Below are 6,102 nucleotides of genomic sequence, written 5' to 3'. Positions count from 1 at the left end.
TTAATGGAAGACCACATTTCACACCAGAAATGGTAACTTCGAGTATACGGTCATGCCATTTGGCTTCACTAATGCGCCAACAATCTTCCGACACATGGCTAATGATATATTCCGAGATCTGTTGGATGTTTGTTTGATCATCTATTTGGATGATCTACTGGTTTATTCGAAGACCCAAGAAGAACATGATTCTCATGTACTATTAGTACTAAAACGACTTTGAGAACATGGTCTTTATGCAAAGTTGGATAAAGTAGTTTCGAGTGCAACCAGGTAGAATTTCTAGGTTATGTCATTTCCTCGGAAGGCATCTCCATGGATCCAGCTAAGGTCGAAACGGTGGTAGTGTGGCAGACTCCGCCGCGTTCATTGTGAGATGTGCAATGCTTTTTAGGCTTTGCCAATTTCTACCGCAAGTTTATACAAGATTACTCAAGCTTGTTCTGCCTCTCACACAGCTCACTAGGAAGGAACAATCGTTCGTTTGGTCTAACGAAGCAGACATGGCTTTTGAGGGTCTTAAGAAGGCATTTACATCAGCTCCTATTCTAGCTCATGTTGATCCGGAAAAACCATTCATCATCGAAGTAGACGTGTCAGATTTCGTGTTGGGTAGCATTCTATCACAACAAGGTGACGAGGAAAAGTTCCATCCTGTGGCTTTCCACTCATGCAAGTTTGACGCCGCCGAAATCAACTATGAAATTCATGATAAGGAGCTATTAGTAATAGTGGACTCTTTTACGCAATGGAGGTATTTTCTAGAGGGATCTTCTCATCAAGTCACCGTATTTAGTTATCACAAAAACCTTGCCTACTTTCAGAATGCTTGTGTGTTAAATTGACGTCAAGCTCAGTGGGCCCAATTCGTCACTTGTTTTGACTTCAAAATTACATATAGTTTGGGGAAGCAACAAGGGAAGGCAGATGCATTATCACGACGCTCATATCTTGCATCGTGTCATGGTGAGCCAACTTTTGATAACCAAAAGCAAGTAATCCTGGAACCAACATGACTCCAAGCAATGCAGGTCTTCGGTATGCCATTGGATTCCCACATTATCGATACCATACGTGAGGACTTGAAGACAGATGCTTTCGCTCAAGCCATTCTAGCACAAATTGATCCCTCTCGAGCATCTTGTTCATAGTCGCAACAACTAGGTACAGACTATCGATAACTTGAATGTCATGATGGATTACTATTTTTTAAGAAACTCTTGTATGTTCCTACTGATTCTTGTCGACTTCGAGTGGTCCAAAACTGTCATGACACATATATAGTTGGGCATTTTGGTAGTACTAAAACGTTAGATTTAGTACAATGATCATTCTGGTGTCCCCATATGCGACAATTTGTCGAAGATTTTGTTCAGACTTGTGATACATGTTTCAGAGCAAAAATGCCAAGGCATCATCCATATGGTTTATTAGAACCATTACCAATTCCAAGCAAGACGTGGCAATCCATTGCTCTAGATTTCATCACAGATCTTCCAGTCTCTAAGGGATTTGATGCGATCTTAACAGTAGTAGATCGATATACGAAGATGGCCCATTTCCTACCATGTACTAAGGAAATCTCCAGTGAGGAAACTGCTGAAACTATCATGCGTGAAGTATGTCGGCATCATGGCCTTCTCGATAGTATCATCAACGACTGTGGACCCCAATTTGTCTTGAAATTCTGGAAGCACCTCTTTAAAATGCTCGAGGTCACTTGTAACCTCTCCTCCGGCTACCACCCATAAACAGACAGCCAAGCAGAATGAACAAATCAAACACTGGAGCAATATCTTCGGTGCTTTCTAAGCTATAATCAAGATGTCTAGGCGGATATTCTCCACTTCGCTGAATTTGCGTATAATAACTCCGTGCACTCATCGACAAAGGTTACACCATTTTATGCTTATACGGGTTGTCACCCTCGGTGGTGTGTATTTGAAACCCTAGAGTTACCCACAAATCCTTGCGCAGAGGATCGTTTGGAGCAGTTATGCAAGATACAAGTGGATCTATCTACTCATCTACAACAAGCTCAACAAACACACAAGGTTTACGCGGATCATCATCGGCTTCCATCCAGTTTTAACATTGGAGACCGGGTATGGCTACTATGACGACACATCAAGACTATTCGCCCATGCGAGAAGTTGGATTATCAGCGACTAGGTCCTTTCCGTATTATTGGAAAAATTAATGATGTTGCTTTTCGTCTCGATCTACCTCCACAACTTCGGATATATTCGGTGTTCCATAGTTCTCTCCTCGAACCCTATCAAGATAGCACCATCCCAGGTCGTATTAAACAACCTCCACCCGCAATCGAACTTGAAGATGGACCTAAGTACGAGGTTGTCGCCATCCTCAATTCCAAGATTGTTCGCAAGAAGCTCTACTATTTAGTCGATTGGCTAGGATATGGTCCCAATGAGCATACTTGGGAACGAATAGAGAATGTGACCAATGCTCGTGCTCTTCTTGAAGACTTCCATCGTCAATATGCAGACAAACTGGGTGCTCAATCCAAAACCAGTCGTGATACTCGTCATTTTAAAGGGAGGATAGTGTCATGATATGGCAAGACTCAAACTCATGACCTTATGTTACATGGGTCGAGATCTTGACCATTACACTATATGTTGTAATATGAAAGATATTATTTTTTATTTAAGTTTTACTATATAAAATTGATGTATATTCCAGATTTCTCTAGAACATTCTAGAAACTTGAGGAGTACTAGCGACAAAACTATATAGGAGGCACAAGGCATTATTTTGAACCAAATTGGTTCAAAGCTAGTCTTAAGCCTCCTAGCTACTATTGTATATTCTCTTAACATAATATATATCTTTTGTTATCATCATTATCTCTCTCTCTCTCTCTCTCTCTCCCTCCCTCCCTCTTTCTTTCTCTCGAGAGTTCTATACGTTTGTCGGCTACACGGATGTCGATTGGGCCGGAAATGCCGACAACCGTAGGTCTTCCTCTAGATATGCGTTTTCAGTTGGAAGCATCGCGGTTGCTTGGAGCAGTAAGAAGCAACCGATAGTAGCATTGTCGAGCACCGATGCCGAGTATCGAGGAGCGGTTGTTGCAACATGTGAAGCCATATGACTCAAGAGGCTCCTAAAGGATCTGTAGTTGGATGTGTCCAATCCGACGACGATCTACAATGACAATCTTAGCAGCATCCAGCCCAGATCAAGCACATTGAGGTGCACTACCATTGTCCGTGAGCATGTGCTCTCCGGTGAAGTCGAACTTGTGTATGTTCCGACGAATCGGCAGACTACCGACATCTTCACCAAACCTCTCAGCCTGGACAAGTTGCAACATTTTTCGGAGATGTTTGGTCTTCAACATCTTGACATGCCGCACTTGAGGGGGAGAAAGGAGGAGGAAATGGGAACGGGAACTGGGAAAATAGGTGATGGCACCAGAAGAAGAGCTGGAGAGACAGGGGGAGACAAAGAAGAAAAAGGAAGCCGAGTCGACTGAAGAAGTTGGCACATCCGAACAAGTCGGAACAAGCGGCAATGATGGCAGAGTCATGAAGGACAGAGCCGACCAGAATGAGAAGGCGAAGACCTAGACGTGGTCCGACGTGGTGAAGGGCCTGAAGGTTGAAGACGGATTGGAGACAGCCAATTCGAACAAGAGTTGTAATGAATCAGAGTCACCCGATTCGGAAGAGGTGCTTGATTCGGAGGAGCTGGATCAACAGAAGGCCAAACGGATGCGGAGGCAACGGAAGTTGACACCGACATGGAGGAACCGACGGGTCGAGACGTGCCGGAGTTGCAACAAGGAAGGAGTTGAGATGGGCCTTATGAGCAGACAAGCCTACCGAGAAGGTCCAGGTGCGCGGGACCGGACGGGTTGTGGAAAGCAGAACCGAATGGGTCGTGGAAAGCGGAACCGGACGGGTCAAGGAGCGCAAGCAAGGTGGGAAGACACTAGGAGGAGCCTGAGGAGAGGACCAGTGGACACATATAGTGATCCGACCTAAAGTTGAGCTTGAGGGGGAGTGTTGAGCGGGCAAGCTCAACCGGATCTGGATTGGCTGAATAAGCTAGGGCCGGATCGGTATCCGGAATGGAGAACCGGATAGGTGTCAGGATATATCGGTATCTGTAACCTAGAGCCAAACCGGAGAACCGGATTGTACTCCAGAATAGTGAGAACCGGTAGGCCGTTGGAGCCTACGGTCCGAGCCTGGTATGTAGGCATATTCCTTGGAGTTAGTGTCAGTCATTCGTATGAGCATTGAAGTACATGTCAGTCCTTTTAAGGACTTGTATAAAAAGTGTTCTGTAGGACATTTGTATGTACAAAGTGTTATTATTTTGAATTGAGTTTACTGTTCTGCTCTCTCTGTCCCTCTCGTGTATTCAAGCTTTCCATTAAACCTCTGTTCTATGTTCTGTTGTTATCCGGACTAGTCGGTTTTGTCTTAGCTTCCACACATTATCTTTTATAGTTCCAAAATTGAGCGAGACTCACAAGGGAGCCAAGTCCAAGTCCCAAGAGGGGTGCAACAATGGTTTCTCCCAAGGACCAAACAATGGGACACCACAAATAATGCTAACCTACCTAGGTTTGGAATAAGGGCCCATGGCTGAATTAGGGCCCCCTAAACCCTAGATCATGACATAGGGCCCCTACATTGCAAATTCCAGAATGTGAGTGGGTGAAAGCATGAAATGGGGACAATTAGCTATGTCCTTGACGTAACTAATTAGCTATGCAAAATATTGAATTATTAGGATTATCAAAATGTGATCTGAAATAAAGTTAAAACTAAATGTGTACCATAAATAATGATATTAGAAGAGTTTAATTATTTAGCAAATTCCTAGGTGGATTCAATGCTCCATTATGCATGATCAATCACATTGGCAACATGTTTGCTATTGATCCTCACTCATAATTCCTCTGCAACTTTCCTTCCCGCATACATGTTTCTATCCACCTTTGTAAGTACTATTGTTGTAATCGCTCCTTACTGCCTCTTCATGTATTTCTACTACAATTGCTCCTTATTGCCTCTATTTGTACCGTTGCTGCAATAGCTCATTATTGCCTCAATCTATACCGCAATTGCAATCGCTCATTCCTGCCTCTTCAAGTATTGTTGTTGGATATAGTTACCACCACCTCTAGAAGTATCGCAGTTGCAATTGCCACTTTTATCCACCTCTGTAAGTATTGCCGCTACAATCACTCCTTACTACCTCTGCAAGTACCGCTATTACAATCGCCCACTTATTGCCTTTGCAAGTACCACTATTGAAATCGGTCCTTATCACCTTTACAAGTATCATGGCTGCAATCGCTCCTCACAAGTAACATTTATTATTTTCAACCCTCTTGCATGTGCTATAGTCATTCCTTCCTCTTGCATGTGGTGAAGTAGATGTAACAACATTAGCTAGATTCATTAGCCAGATTCTTACTTTCAACCACGTTGATAGCTATCTCCTCATCGGTTGCAACGTCATCAACACCGGACACCTCATGCGCCCTCCTTAATCCACAAGATTCTACAACAACATGGTTGCGAATTAGCTACTTAGCTACATCTTAGCTAACTAGCTATTCTTCTAGATCATGACCGTGGCTAATTAGCTAGCACTGACCTAATTAGCTACTTCGCTTAGGTATGGTACTAGCTAATTAGCTATCACTTAGCTAATTAGCTACTCTTTGTCAATATGGTAGCAACTAATTAGTTACTCTACTAAAGTATGGTAGTAGCCAATTAGCTACTCAGCTAAAGTATGGTACTAGCTAATTAGCCACTATAACTAAAGTATGATAGTAGCTAATTAGCTATTGTACTAAACTATAGTAGTAGCTAATTAGCTACCACTTAGTTAATTAGCTATTGTACTAAACTATGGTAGTAGCTAATTAGCTATCATTTAGCTAATTAGCTACTGTTAAACTATGGTAGTAGCTAATTAGCTAAGTGGGCTAAAGTATGATAGTAACTAATTAGCTATTGAACTAAACTATGGTAATAGCTAATTAGCTACCACTTAGCTAATTAGCTACTAAGCTAAAGTATGGTAATAGCTAATTAGCTACTAAGCTAA

This window comes from Azolla caroliniana, unplaced genomic scaffold (genome assembly GCF_043228905.1).
Source record: "Azolla caroliniana isolate FFs.n. ecotype wild unplaced genomic scaffold, voAzoCaro1.0.p SCAF_13, whole genome shotgun sequence".
Classification (NCBI taxonomy): Eukaryota; Viridiplantae; Streptophyta; class Polypodiopsida; order Salviniales; family Salviniaceae; genus Azolla; species Azolla caroliniana.
The sequence above is the reverse complement of the archived record's forward strand: the minus strand, read 5'-3'. Positions refer to the sequence as shown.